At 46.2% G+C, this 15,835-nt stretch overlaps 1 pseudogene; it reads right to left on the bottom strand.

The window, feature by feature from the left end:
* Window positions 1-4,556: 4,556 nt before the first annotated feature.
* Window positions 4,557-9,896, bottom strand: LOC115643250 (annotated as a pseudogene).
* Between the last annotated feature and the right edge of the window lie 5,939 nt (window positions 9,897-15,835).

Genomic DNA, 15,835 nt, shown 5'->3' with positions numbered 1-15,835 from the left:
TCCACCTCCAGGATTTATAATAGTGTTAATTTTTTTTTAAATTGTGTTTTAATTTATAACGGGGCAGGGGTCACACTCAGAGGCTTGCTATGTGGAAGGGATCACCAATACAAAAGTTTGAGAACCACTATGTTACACTGACACCACTATATCTAATGCATATTCAGTAGGGCCCCCCTTCCCTGTATTTGTATTTCCTCATCCTACTAATATTGAGGTGTCTTTCTTCTATAGGTTACTATATTAATACATGTAACGACCATTTCAGCTCATGACCAAACCCATCACCCCTTGCTTAAGCAGATTTGCAGTTATTACTTCCATGTTCCTTGTGGCAACACTTACTGGACCATTCTAACTCTTGCCATTGAGCAATCTCTTCTTCCTTCCCAAAATCTAAAGGTAACGGTTGCTCTGTGCCAAGGGTTACAGCCTACTTGACCACACTTACACTAACTAATGCTTCAGCTAATATCTTACAGGATACAGGCCTGTACGTTTCTTGCATTACAGCTGAATATAATGAAAGCAGCTAAATATAATGAAGGTAAGGCACTGAATATACTAAAGGCAAGCTAGCCCTTTGAGCTACACCACTCCCCAGTTCCATGGGCTATTTGGAAGACTATCAATATCAAGAACTCAAAAAGGGCAATCAGGGCCAAGGGGCAAATCTGAGTCTTCAAGTAGCCAAGGAGTTCATAGTCAGTTCCAAGCCAGGGTCAATACCGAGTATCAGAGTCCAAGTCACATTTCAGGGTCTGAGTCAGAAGGCAAAGTCCAAAACAAGCCACAGTCAAGCCAGGAGTTCAAGAACATAGAGCCAGAACAGTCAGAGCAACTACAGAAGATCCCTACTGTTGCCTGGACACATCCCAGAGCACCCATTGGGTTTATATAGGGCAAGGAGCCATGGGGCTGCTGCCTATCAAACCCTTAATGTGGAACTTCCCATGGTCTGTCTCCATGACAGGTCATGGGAAATGGAGTGCAGGCTGGTTACAGCTGCTACTGTGTAGCATTTTGGAGTGGTTAAGTGTCTAATACCTCTGCAGATCTGGGTTCTGAACCCACGGGGTCTTACCTTCAAATAAATAGAAATAAGAGTCTTGGTCTGTTAAAGTCACTGGGAGAATTGACAGGATTTGGGCACCTCCCTTACAATCCTTTAAAATCCTAAACTTGATCTAACAACCAAAGTAAACCTTCATTGCTCATGTAGGCTGAACTGAGTGTTTTCAGTGCAAATGGCTTTTTAGGTTTTCTGAAAACACAAAACCAAACAAAACCCCCACAAACGTATACAATAAGAATCTATGGATGTGACCTATTACTCTGCAATGGCCCCATTTGGGACCTCAGGACTGCAAAACCTAGCTAGGCAGGTTGGGCCAGAGTGGGAGTAAAGGGCTTAGCTGTGGGGCAGGGGGTCAGAGTGGGGGTGAAAGGTGTGGCTGTGTGGCCATTTTACACTTGATTCTAAACAACAGGGAGGAAGTGGTTGCAAATCTGAAGGTGGAAGGCAATTTTGGGAGAAAGTGCTTGTGAAATGATAAGATATGAAATTGCAGAAATCTTTCTTTTCCTTACAGTCGTAAAATCTGAGTATCTTCAGGACTCTTGGATGAATGCCATCTGGTCCTCTTCACTAATTACTGTGTAATTTATCAATTTGTTTCAAAACCTCCTCTACTGACAGCTCAGTATGTGACAGTTCCTTTATCACCTAAAATGAAGGGGTCTCCCTCCCATCCTCTGCAGTGAAGATTATTGCAAAGAATTCATTTAGCTTCTCCACAACAGCAATGTCTTTCCTGAGTGCTCCTTTAGCAACTCGATCGTCCAGTTCCCCACTGATTGTTTGTCTGGCTTCCTGCTTTTGATCTACTTAAAAAAAGAGTGCAGTTAGTCTTTGTGTCCTTAGCTAATTTTCAGTCAGTTAGTCCCTGACTATGTGAGCAAGAACAATGTAGGCAAACATCTGAGAGAGAGAAAACTTAGTACCACCTCAGAGCTCTGGCCCATCCCATCCAAGATCCTATCTCCAACTGGGGCCATCCCTGATTCTTCAGAGGAAGGAGACAAAAAAAGCTCTCCCAGAATCTATTAGTGGGAAGACGCAGGATTCCTTCATGAATGGTGGTGTCTGGCTGAAACCCTGAAGCATGTCCTTTAGGAAAATAAGACATAAACCGGAAATGAGGCCTGTGGGGCAGGGTTGCTGAGCCCTGCCCCACACCATCACACTGTCATAAATTTATCCAACACTTTTTCAAAACTAATTAAGCTGTGCATCCCTACAGCTCCTATTAGAAGGCTGTTCCAGAACTTCACCCTTCTGAGGGTGAGAAACCTTTCTCTAATTTCCACCTGAATTTGTTGATGGCCAGTTATATCCATTTGATTTTGTGCAAACAAGGAGACAGACTTAGGAATAAGAGCTCTGGCATAACTTTTATCCCAGTGGTAGTCATCTCAGATGTAGGAGTCCCCCGCTTCAAGTGTCTGAGGAGGAGAAATGATTGAAACAGATCTGTCCCCTCCCATGTACATGCCCTGGCCACTGCGTTATGGGATATCTCTCAATTTCTCCTGCTCAAGACCCTTTGTGAGTCTAACTGCAGCACCCATTGGTTCCAATGGAGCTATGCTGATTTACACACTCTGGGGATCTGGCCAATTGACTTCAATGGATCTGCTCTGATTTAGACCAGTGGAAGATTTGGCTCAAAGTGTCATTACCTGAGCTGAGAATGTCCCATACACTAATTACCCACAAATCTCTGCTCTCTGACTGGAAAAAAAATGAGAGAATCAACACTAATTGAGAAACCTGAATTTCCCCAATATATTCCTTAGAGCTGTTTTCACCTCCTTGTTTTTCAGGCTGTAGACAATGGGGTTTAACATGGGGGTCAAGATGTTGTACTGGATGGAGAATATTTCATCCAGAACCACAGAGGAGATTGAGCTGGGTTTTGTGTACTGGAGAAAACCTGTCACGTACAACAAGCCAACCACTATAAGGTGGGAGCTGCAGGTGGAGAAGGCTTTATGCCTGCCCTCGGCAGAGCGTATCCTCAGGATGGTGGAGATGATGTCAATGTAGGAGATTAGGGCGAGGAGGAAGGAGCTCAACCCTAAAACCGGGTTGTGTTCTGTATTTGGTTGTCATGGTTTTTGTTCCTATGGCAACTGAGTTAGATTATTAGGGGGTCCAGACACCTCCCACCTCCCCCTATTTACCAGCCTTTTACAACCTGGCCTGTGCTCCCTGCACTGTCCACCTCTCCCACTCCTGGGATCCCTTTTTAATTCCATGCTCTGCTAGGGTTGCCACCTGTCCAGGTTTTCCCAGGAAAACCCTTTTCCCTTTGTTGAGATAGACTTCACAGGACAGCTATCTGGGTGCTTGGTTCGTGCTATCAGCTGTCCAGTGTGATGGGCTCAGGACCATCCCAGCTGTATCTAACAGGTGGCAGCCCTACAGATCTTCCAAAGGTCCTGGGTTTTGTGGGACTGTCCCGCTTTGACCGCAACCCCCGTCGCAGTTGAAGCAGCTCCTATCCTGCGGGGATGGCTGAGCTCGACTCCCTGCTCTAGGCATTCTGCCCTGATCCCTGGCACGTGGGGTTGAAGTAACGCTCATACTTGGCTCAGCCCCACTGAGGGGGGAGCGAGGGCATGGCCAGGCCAAACACAAACGTTGCTGTGACTCCACACACCAGGAACCAGGGTGTAATGCCCAGAGCAGGGAGCTGAGCCCAGCCAGCTCTGCAGGACAGGAGCTGCCACTATAGGGTGAGTATGAGACAGGCTCACTCTGCAACCCACCCCCCACCTACCCTGGGGGCAGCACCTGTCCCTCCAGGGGCCTTCCACCCCCAGGCAGCACCTAGCCCCTGCATCCACAGACGACTTTTCCCCTGGGGGCAGCACCCATCCCACTGTAGCCACTTGAAATATTGGGAGGTATAACCCTACCCCAGCCAGTGCTGCCCAACCCCTCCCCAGGCTGAGCACACCCTGCCATCCACCTCCCCTGATTTACATCCACTCCCTTGCAACCTGGCTTGTGCTCCCCACACTGCCCACCTCCATCTCTGCTGGGATCCCTTTCTGATTCCACTCCCCTGGCCAGCTACCAGGTTGCCTCACCAATCCTCCCCCGCATCCCCACCAGCCTGCACTCTCCACACTGCCCACCTCCCGCCATTTACCATTCCCTGCAGCCTGACCTGCACTCCCCACACCACCCTCCTCCCTGCTGCTGGGATCTCTCCCCAATTCCCATTCTTTGCCTGCATGTCCCACGCTGCTGTCTCCTCTATTGCTGGGATCCCTTCCCCAGTTTACCACTCCCCTCCCACCTAGCCTGTGCTCCCCACGCCACCTACCTCCCTCACTCCTGGGATCCTGCCCTGATCTCATATCCTCACATCCAACCTGCCTTCCCCACGCTGCCTGCCTCCCCCACTGCAGACATCCTTGATCCAACAAGAACTAGAAACCAAGATAGGAAAAAAAAAAGATCTTTTGTTTCTTTTTTTGCTAATCCTTATTTCTGAGAGGGTGAACAACCTATTTACAAAGGTCACTTTATACAGTGCACAAATCCATCGGTTGCAAGATGCCAAAACCAATCCTGCTTCTCCCATTGTGGGGCCCAAAGATTATAAATCCTCATGAAAGTGAGGGCTAAATTAATGAGTGTGAAATGAACATAGCTGAACTTGAAGTGGGGGCGGGGGATAACTGCAAAGGGAAGGATGAGGTGGAGTGTACTCAGGTGAACACACTGGATAACACTGAGAAACACACACACATATGAACACAAGCATAAATGTAGAAGCAAAAACACACTTACACAGACTATGCATGTACACACCCATGGAGCTACGCACCCTCCCCCATTCAGAGCTAAACGCACACACAGCAAGAGGCACCTACCCACATGTATATCTGTACGCATACACAAGAGAGAAAGACACACCAAAATACACACAGATTTAAGCATACATATTAACTTACACACAGAGACAATACACAGCTATCTAGATTTATACACCCATGTGTAGATTTATACACCCATGTGTACAGACAAACACACCCACACATAGATTGACCCACATACACACACAGAGGCAAACACACCAGGATACATGCATAGATTTGCATGCACACAGACACACACACACACACAAATACATTCTCTCTCACACACAGACAACAACAATGAATTTGTAACCTATTAAGCAGAGTACATCAGAACCAGGCCCAGATCCTCAAAGGTATTTAGGTGCCTTGAGGATCTTGGTCCAAAAGCGATGGAATACTACAGTCAGAGGGTGTCAATTTTACAATCTGAGAGGGGCAATCCAAGGGTGAGAGAGTTTTACAGTCTAAAAGACAGTCTGTTGGTGACAGATTGTGATAATGAAATTGACACTCAGAGGTGACAGGGCATTACAGACTAGGATGAGAAGTCAAGACAATCTGCCGGCGCCAGTCAGAGGTTGATTACATTACAATACCTAAAAGAAATATCCCGATACTGAGGAGAATCTCAGATCCAGACAATATGCATTTTCGCTCTTTCCCCCGCTGACAGATGGGCTGAATTTCCAAGAGGCAAGTGTGGAAGGCACATTACCAGTTATATCCTCTTCATCTTGTAGGCCCTGCTGGCTCCAGGATGTGGCTCCAGCTCATTGCTGGGAGAGGCGAAGGTGAAGAAGCTGTTGCTGGATTCATCCGCAGGTAGGGATGTGGCAAAGACGGGTTTGAAGTGGAAGTCTCCCTCTCCACACCTGCCCCGGACCGGCGTGGCATGCCCAGGGAACTTGGCAGCATTACCTAGTAAGGGGGTGATACAGGGTCAGTTGGATGCTGGATTCTCTATCAAGATAGACATTAGTGACTATAGTAGTGTGACAATTTGGGGATTGAACATAGAATCTCCAAATCTAAGACCGTGAGTGACCGCGGCTTGATTTAAATCCAGGAGCTAAGGTTGGGTTTGTCACAGGACATGGTGGACTTTGAAGGCTTGATTTAGACCTAAATCCATTAGCCTGGATTCGTAAACCTTTTGATGAGGAGGTACCAGCCATGAAAGAGACAAATGCAACGCTCAAGAGTCCAGCCCCCAAAATTCATGAGATTTGCTTACAAAATCATCATGTTCTTAAAATTATATTATATACAAAATTTCCTTCTGGTTCTGTAGCATTTATTGGTCACAGTTTCCCTCTTTTCTCTGCAACCATGGGGCTAGAAACTTACCCTTTTTTTAAACACACCAAATGCCCAGAGACTCACAGTAAAGTTTGTGTGTTGGTGATACCACGTGGCTAGCTAAGGCTGGAGAAATTACAAGGGATGTTCAAAGCTTTCAGATTCAGGGTGTGAATTAACCCATGTTCTGGAAAAATCCCCTCTGATGGAGGAGAAAGGAGCTTAATCTCCATTGCCCTTTCAGTCCATGGTCTCTCCTCTTAGGCTGCCAAGGAGGGGGGGCTATTAGTATGAGTGGGGTTTGATAGATGGACAACTGTCCAAGCTGAGAACCCATCAACTTGTCTCACACAGGAGTGTCTAATCAAATATTTCACATCACTTGGAGAGTGACTGCTCTGTGTGAAGCCCTTCTTCTTCAAACACACACACATATGTGCCTCCTCCTGTCCTATCGCATGGAGGGAGAGTTCAGTCTCTATAGCTCACTAAACCCTTGTCCCTTCCACTAATAGTATCAGTGTAGTGACTCCTTATGCCTGCTTTTGCAACCTCTGTGAGTAGTGAAATGAGAACTCTCCACAGATCTTACCCAATGGGAAGCCAAAGACAGCAGGCTGAGGCATCATGCGAGGCTCGTGGGCAGCCTCCTGATTAGCCATGGCAATGTTGCACAGACGGAGGCTGTCATAGAGGCCCTGGAGTGTCTGGTACTGGCGGTTACGCTCCATGAGCTTCTCAGAGAGCTTGCTGAACTTCTTCTTGTACTCCTCCAGCACCTTCTTCAGGGAGGAGACCTCGCTCTTCACGGAGGTCAGTTCCATGTCCTTGCTCTGCAGATGCTGGGTGTACACCTTCTCCATCTGCTTCAGGTGTCCCTCAGCCTTGCTTTAGGTGTATTCCTGGTACAGGTGCTCCTGGTGAACCTGCCATGTGGAGATTATGATAGGTGTGACAGGCTTCTTTGACCACTAATTGTCAAAGGAAAGTGAAGTCACCGCATCTGAGATATTGTAGCATGACTACAGTGTACCAAAGGAAGAATGGTCTGGTGTTAAGGTGCTGGACTGGGACTTATGAGATCTGGATTCAGTTCCCATTGCTGCCACAGTGACTTTGGGTAAGTCACTTACGTCAATATTCTCAAGAGGGACTCAAATTTAGGGTTGCCAACATGAGACATCTACGGACTGATTTTCAGATGTACTGAGCACTCCACACTCCAGCTGAAGCTGATAAGAGCTGTGGGGTGCACAGTGTGATGTTATTGACATAAACTGTGACTGTATAAATCCTTGTTGCAACCAAGGTCCTATGGTTGCACCAGGTCTTGTACAAGGAGGCCAAGTGGGGTGTCTATGGAAAGGTTGTAGTCTGCTGGTTATGATTATGCTGTCTGTATGCGTGTATCTTTTTTTTTTGTATTCAAAGTTATGAATATTGATTGTGTACTTGTTTGGTTCTAAGTAGCCTCAGTGAAGCATTTGGTCAGCTTCTTCGGAAAGGACTATTCTCAGTAAGTGCCCAATCAAGAAACACTTAACTAACCATGGATTTTGTGAGGTGCCAATCCACATCTGAGCTCTCCTGGGAACATTCACACTAACATGTAAAGAATGGTGTCGGCCTGCAAAAAGCTGCGTCATTCATAGACATGTGACTTCCCAGGTGACTGCAAACTCCATCTTGTTGAGGGAATTTTACACAGGAGAAGAAAGAGGTTTCCACCCACAAGAGAGAGACTATATAAGGCCCTGAAAACCCCTCCATTTTGTCTTCAGCTAGCTCAAAAGATAGCCTCTCCATCCCAAAGAGATGCCTGAAAGAAACTGGAACAAAGGACAGTAACTACGGGGGTGGGAGGGTGGGGGGTTGGGGTGAGTAATTGCTGGACCCAGACTAGAAAGGAGTCTAGTCTGTAAAAGAAGCATATTGGAACATCTCTGAGGGTGAGATTTACCTGCATTTAGTTTCCTACTGTATTAGCCTTAGATTTGCATGTTTTTGTTTTATTTTGCTTTGTAATCTACTTTGTTCTGTGTTATTACTTGAAAACACTTAAATCCTACTTATTATACTTAATAAAATCACTTTTTGCTTATTAATTGACCCAGAGCAAGTCATTAATTCCTGGGAAAGCAAAAAAACTGTGCATATCTCACTATCAGTGTTATAGAGGGTGAATAATTCATGAGTTTACCCTGTAATAAGCTTATAAAGACTAAAACGGATTTATTTGGGCTTTGGATCCCATTGGGAACTGGGTATCTGGGTGCTAGAGAAAGGAGAACTTTTTAAGCTGTTTTCAGTTAAGTCTTCAGCTTGTGGGGGATGTGGTTCAGACCTGGGTCTGTGTTTGTAGCAGGCTAGCGTGTCTGTCTCAACAAGACAGGCTACTGAAGTCCCAAGCTGGCAGGGAAAATGGGCTCAGAAGTAGTCTCAGCACATCAGGTGGCAGTCCCAAGTGGGTTTCTGTGACTCAACCTGTCACACACAGCATCTCTGTAAATCAGGTCATATGGGTCTCACGTTGAGCACTCAGATGCAAGGCTCCTAAAATTAGTGGACACTTAAAAATGTTGCTTTAATGTCCGTACTTCAGTTCCCTACATGTAAAATGGAGATAGTAATAGAGACATACTTCTCCTTGAGGATAATTCATGAATGTTTGTGAGGTGCTTTGATACTGTTGTGACGTAAGAAAGAAAGAAAGAAAGAGAATGTATAGCAAAGATGGAGAGAACTTTCCATGGTGACAAATGAGAAAGAAAGGAATGGCTAATAGAGTGATAATGTTTTACCCTGACAGTTGGACAGAGAAGGAGGGAGGGAGAAGTGCACATGCCACACTCCGGTGATTTTGAACTGGAGAGTGAACCTTCTCTGTGGTCCCAACAAAACCAAACAATGGGATTTCTTAATCCTATTCCATTCCCTTTGGCTCCTTTCCACAGTTTTCAGGCCAAAAAATATAGCATGCTGGCCCTCCCTTTGGAGTCACCTAGGTGTCAGCTCTGCCCTCCATGTACAAGATATAAGTAGCCATAAAGACTGAATTTTGGATTTTTCATTCCTTTAACAAACAAAATCGCTTCCCAATTATATTTTCAGAGACACTTTTGAAAGTGTCTACCTATCCTAGGACATCATGCTGATGCCCCACCTGGGGTGCATTTACCTGGTATGTCCAGAAGGAGAGTGCACGGGAGCTGATGTCCAGCACAGTCTCTGGCCGAAGTCCAGCCAAACCCATGGCCTTGTGTTCTTCAGAGGGACTTAGCTCGATGCGAACAATGTCTAGCTTGCCAGAGAGGGCACTGTTGCAGGCAGGACAGACTGCTGGTGAACGGCTCAATTCCCCACTACCGTGCTGGTCACAGAAGATGTGTGAGCAAGCCGTGACCCAGGCATAGCCTGAGAGCTTGACACGGCACTTGCAGTAATTGCACAGCAACATATCCTCACACACGGACATTTCAACAGAGCCAATAGCAAGGGTGTTGACTCCAAAACAAATACCCCCTGGTGGAAAGGAATCTGCCACTCACCACACCAAACTTATAGAGCAAAACAAACATACAAGCTGGGATTCTTAAAGGGGCCTAAAAGAGTTAGGTGTCCAAGTCCCATTGAATATTGGGACTCAGGCATCTAACTTCCTTATGCTGCTTTATATATTCCAACTTAAAAGCTGAAGTGGAAACACTGACACTTTTATGCAGTATCAAAATAACCAGTTGGATATTTTTCTTCAGAAACCTCTTGTCTCTGTGAAGAAAAAAATGGCCCAATTTTCAAAAGTGGTGGCAACCAAAATCCCACATTTGGCCACTAAAATGGACACTGGATACTTTTAAAGGGCTATTTGGGGAAACTCTAAGTGTCAATCCTCATTTTGGAGTTCTGGACAACCCATGAGTGAAATTGGCCATGTCCCTTTAGGAGGTGACATTTCTTCCAGTCTAGTTAATATTTTGAAGGGGCAACTTTAATTCTTTTAATAGTGTCCAAAAGCCACACTGGGAGAGTCCTGTGCATGTCAATGGTGATAGAGCAGCACGGTTGCCAGAGATGCCCAGCTTTTGGGTATGTGCTTATCCAGCTTTTTACTTCTGCCAATGCACATGGGGCCTACAGTGTGCCAATGCAAGTTTGGCCTGTATTAACAACAAGGTGTTAGAGCAGGATGGGCTGGGAGTTAGAACTCCTGGGTTCTCTTCCAGTTGTGGGAGAGAAGTGGAGTCTAGTGGTTAGGAGTCAGGACTCCTAGTTTCCATCCCCTCTTCTGCACAGGCAGTAGAGTCTAGGGAGCTGAGAGGCAGGACTACTGGATTCTATTCCCAATTCTGGGAGAAGCCTGTTTTCTAGTGATTAGAACAGGTGGGACTGAAATTAAGGCTCCTGCAGTTGCTTCCTAACTCTGCCGTTGTTTCACTTTGCAGTGTTGTTGTAGCTATGTTGGTCCCAGGATATTAGAGGGACAAGGTGGGTGAGGTGATGTCTCTTTCACCAACAGAAGCTGGTTCAATAAAAAATAAGTTTTTGAGCTTGGTCCAGGTCTGGTCCAAAACAAGAGCTCTCTCTATCTCAAAAGCTTGTCTCTTACACAAAAGGAAGTTGATCCAGTAAACGCTATCACTTCACGCACCCTGACTCTCTATAGCTTCATTTTGTGATCTTGGGCTAGTCAATTGTGTGTGCAAGTTTTGAGGGGGAACTATATGGCTATTAAAGCAACTACTTCCAAAGTGTATTTGTAGTTTTCTGCAAGGCTTTCAGTGCAGGTTTGGGGTGCACCAATGGCAGTTTCACAGGTGCTGGTAGAGGATTATTTCCATCTGCCATTATAGGCTATGACATGGGCAAACACGGATTTCTGTTGTCCCACCAATACAGGTTTAGTGAATACCAGTGGTGTCTGGTCACACATCTACATAGGATTCCTTGCTTTGGATGATGCACCTTTTGACAATGCAACTATGCAATGTTTTCCTGCTGTTGAGCGTGTGGTGTTTGCAGAGTACTGCCATGAGTCCATATGATGGATTTTTAATATACCCAAATTGGCAATATTGGGACTTTCTGTCTGTTAATGTGAGCCTGGCTGACAGCAGTGTGTTTTTTGGTCATTAAAGTGGCCTTCTTAGGGCATCCACCCACACTGGTTTGGCATGAGCCAATATCGCCAACATTGCCATAGCATAAGCATGAAACGTGCCAAAATGGGTGCCTCACAGCTTTGATATAAGCCCATGTGGGATTAGTGGGCACCCCATTGGTGTTTTTAGGAGTGTGTGTACAGGGTGTGTGGGGGACGGTTGCCCCATTGGCTTTGACAGAGCCACTGAATCACAAATGGCCCCATTTTATAAAACGACGGCTGTACCTTCATGCCCTGCAGGGTGAATTTGACACTCCTTTATATTTGGCGGGAAAGACTGACACGGGGTGTGGGGAGGAGCTAGTATCGCCCAAAATAATATGAGGGCTGCTCGCTCATCGAGCGGAAACCACGCAGCGGTTAAAAAAAATCCGTTTGGGCAGGGAAAGGGTGGGAAAATATATGTAAAGGTGCATGTGTTGTAGTAATCTGTTTATTTTAAAGTTCTAGAAGCAAATCGCCGCCAGTGAGCTTCCCCACTGTCTGCAATTTGGGGGGGGTGTCATAAACAGATAGCTAAGGGTTAATGTCTCTTTCACCTGAAGCACCTGACCAGAGGACCAATCAGGAAACCGGATTTTTTCAACTTTGGGTGGAGGGAAGGTTGTGTCTGAGTCTGTTTTCTGTCTGCCTGCTTTCTCTGAGCTTTGGAGAAGTATTTCTGCTTTCTAATCTTCTGTTTCCAAGTTGTGAGTACCAAAGAGTTTGTTTCTTTTGTATTTACATGAATATAGTGGCTGGAGTGCTTTGATTTGTATTCTTTTTGAATAAGGCTGTTTATTCATATTTCTTTTAAGCAATTGACCCTGTATTTGTCATCTTAATACAGAGAGACCATTTGTATGTATTTTTCTTTCTTTCTTATATACAGCTTTCTTTTAAGACCTGTTGAAGTTTTCTTTACTGGGAAATTTCAGGGAAATTGAGTCTGTACTCACCAGGGAATTGGTGGGAGGAAGAAGCCAGAGGGAAGTGGTTTTTTTTGTTCCAGGACTGGAATTAGAGGGGGTGGAATCCCTCTGTTTAGATTCACGGAGGTTGCTTCTGTGTATCTCTCCAGGAGCACCTGGGGGGGGGAAGGGAAAAAGGATTATTTCCCTTTGTTGTGAGACTCAGGGGATTTGGGTATTGGGTCCCGAGGGAAGGTTTTTCAGGGGGACCAGAGTGCCCCAAAACACTCTAATTTTTTGGGTGGTGGCAGCAGTACCAACTCCAAGCTGGTAACTAAGCTTGGAGGTTTTCATGCTAACCCCCATATTTTGGACGCTAAGGTCCAAATCTGGGACTAAAGTTATGACACGCCCAAAATAATATGAGGGCTGCTCGCTCATTGAGCGGAAACCACGCAGCGGTTAAAAAAAATCCGTTTGGGCAGGGAAAGGGCGGGAAAATAACCGCTTCTGGCAAGTAAATCCATCTCTGCGCATGCGCCGCTGCTTCCGTCAGCTTGCCCCTCCCCTCGCCGAGGAGCGTTCCAGCCCCGCCCCCGCTCCCTCCCGCTCGCACCCGCCAACAACAGCGGCGCGGGGCAGCTTCACCCTTCAGCGTCCCAAAGCGTCTCGCGACGCCCGCCCTGCCCAAAGCCCTGTTTGAGGGGAGGGCGGGGAAGGCGCGCGAGACATACCATTGTAGGGAAAGGGGGAAAAGGACTAGGAGCTGAAGTGGCGCAAAATCCATCTAGCTCTTGAGCCATGAAGACAAAATTCGCTACAAAATATGTTGACTAGATGCTGGTGTCCCAAAATACGCCCAAAAGGGTCTCAGCTTTTTTACACCAAACAGCCCCCTTTTGCGGAAATGGTTTGGTCCAAAAATCCCTCCCCGGCCTCTCTGCACAGCCACTGTGGGGGAAGGCCGCTGTGACGTGGTGAAGTGAGCGGCCGCAGTGCCGCCTTCCTTGCCGACAAGCCCAGGCAGAACCACATGCTACTGCTGAGCTAGCGTCCAGGCCCGTCACCAGGGCACCTCCCCAGCCCAGCTGCCCGACCTGCTGCTGCCAGCCCCACGTCAATGGGTCACCCATGATGCACCTGCTGCCTAACTCATATCACCAGTACACCCACGTGCCCCCTGCCTGACCCACATCATCAGGGCACCCGCCTGCCCTAGATATCAACAGGGCACCCATGCACCCACCCGCCGCCAAACCAATTTCAATAGGGGAGCCACGCATCCACTCCTGATCCAGGGGAAAATGGCACTGACACATCAGCTCCCTGACCTGCATCAAAATGGCATCCAGTTTCCCCATAAAGCTATGTCAAAAATGGTACCCACTGCAACATTTTTCAAAGTGGTACCCAAAGCTTCCCCCACAAAAAAGCCAAGTCAAACTGGCACCCACATGCCACCTCCACCCCATCTCAAAATGATACCAAAGAGATTCCAATAAAAACTGTCAAAGATACCCAACATCCCAACTCTCAACCCCTATCAAAATGGCACTCCATAAAAACCACATCAAAATGGCACCCACATTGCCCTCTCAACCCACATCAAAACAGCACCACTAGGATCCCAACAACAGCCAAGTCAAAATGGTGCTCATCTGCATGTTAGGGGCAATACATGAGCAACCATCTTTTTATTGACTCTGCTCTGCCTCCTACACTGATGGGAGATGCTGCTGCTGGAAAGGGCCAGCTTTGAACTTATGACAGCTGGTGACTTTAGACTCCATTTCCCAGGATGCTAAAGACACCCCTGTTTGTACTGGTCTCACCCCTCCACCCCTGCCCGAATAACCATGCCATAAAATAACTCCCCATGGATTCAGCTACTCCCACTGCTAACTGCAAATCTTACCAGCTGGTTTGAGGGTTCAATACTGTTATATTTGGATTATTTTGTTAATTTGGATTTAACTTGGTGGCTTCTACATTTCATAGCTTCTGTAGGCTGATCTTGTTGCACATATCAGGGACTTTCTGCATCCCTCCATTTTCCCCCTGCCAGCAGCAATGGGTACATCCCCATTCCCACTTACCCCCATGCCAAGGTCCCCAAAGTTGCCATGTGACAGGGGTTCTGTATGCTCTCATCTCTCTATAGCAGGGTCCCCCAATCTCCCCCTGCAATTGCATGGGCTCTCCCTGCACCTGATACCCCTCTATGCCAGGAGTTGTGTGCCCCCTTCCCCCAAACTGGATTTGCCCCACTAGGTTCTGTACACTCCTACTTCCCCTTCCTCCCCCGCTATACCAGGGGTGGTGTGCATGCCCCCACTTCCCCTATTATTGGTCTCTGAGAAGCTATTTAGGGTTTCAAATGTTAAATTCTGGTGGTAGGACACACAAACGAGCTAGGGGTATTGCTAGGGTGGAAGGGGTTAATGGCTTCCATCAACCAGTTCTTTAGTCTATAGACAATTGCAGAGTTGCTTGAAGCAGCAGCTGTGCTAAACAGCTGGCAAAGGCTCCATGTGTCAATCTGTCCCTCCTCCCATTTTCCCCAAAAATGAACAGGTTGCTGGCCCTCACCACCTCAAACATTCCCACAAAAGTTGGAAATGATTGCATGCAGTGTTCCAAAGTTATCGCATAGCATTTGTGTACTTGTCTGTACACATGTAATCAGAGACCTTCACCCAGTTAAAAAGCAATCACGTTAAAAGAATAAAATTGCAACTTCTCCCATAATATGGAGTACAAATAAAAATAAAAATTGGAGAATTACAGATTTTTAGGATTCATGCTGCTTTAATGTTAAATACAGGATTTGGGGGAAATGCTTGTTTCTTATGTTCAGCTGAACCCCCAAAAGCTAGTTCAAACTCTTGATGACCAAATGGCTCATGTTTTCTGAGGGCTGGTCTACACTGTCCCTGCCTGCAGGTATATGGGATCTTGGGGAGCAATTACCACACAGGTGGGGTGCCAATTAATTTCTTTATTAAAGGAAAACGGAAGTGGTGGGAATTTAACAATGAAATACGATGGGATGGGGTGTATAGGGTGTTTACAATAGACAATGATGGGGGGGATTCTTTTTATTGAACAGTGTAGGGAGTTCTAACAGTGGGGTACAGTAAGTGGGGTTCAGCACAATGGGATACAGTACAGTCAATAAGCATATCAAAAAGAAATGCAAAATAAAATGGTAGCTTCTATATAAAATGGTCAACAATCTTAGACAGAATGTATTAAGTGGTTAGTGGCCTTATACACAATGTAACACAATGGTATTAATGCAAATACAAAGTATATCAGAAAAGTGGAAGCAACCAATGGGGTGTTATAATTAAAAGTAAAATGTGAACCACAGTGCAATAATACAATATGGGTGACAAATGAAATTATGCAATGTAACGGTATAAAAGAAAATTAATGATTTAATTTGTGAGGCTAGGATAGCAGATAATCTGCAAGAGTGTACCTAAAGGCTGGGTAAAGGAACAGGAGGGGGAAGGGGAGTGAATGATTAGTGGCAACCGATGAG

This window comes from Gopherus evgoodei, unplaced genomic scaffold, assembly GCF_007399415.2.
Source record: "Gopherus evgoodei ecotype Sinaloan lineage unplaced genomic scaffold, rGopEvg1_v1.p scaffold_53_arrow_ctg1, whole genome shotgun sequence".
In the NCBI taxonomy this organism is placed as follows: domain Eukaryota; kingdom Metazoa; phylum Chordata; order Testudines; family Testudinidae; genus Gopherus; species Gopherus evgoodei.
This window is presented reverse-complemented; position numbering and strand designations above follow the sequence as displayed.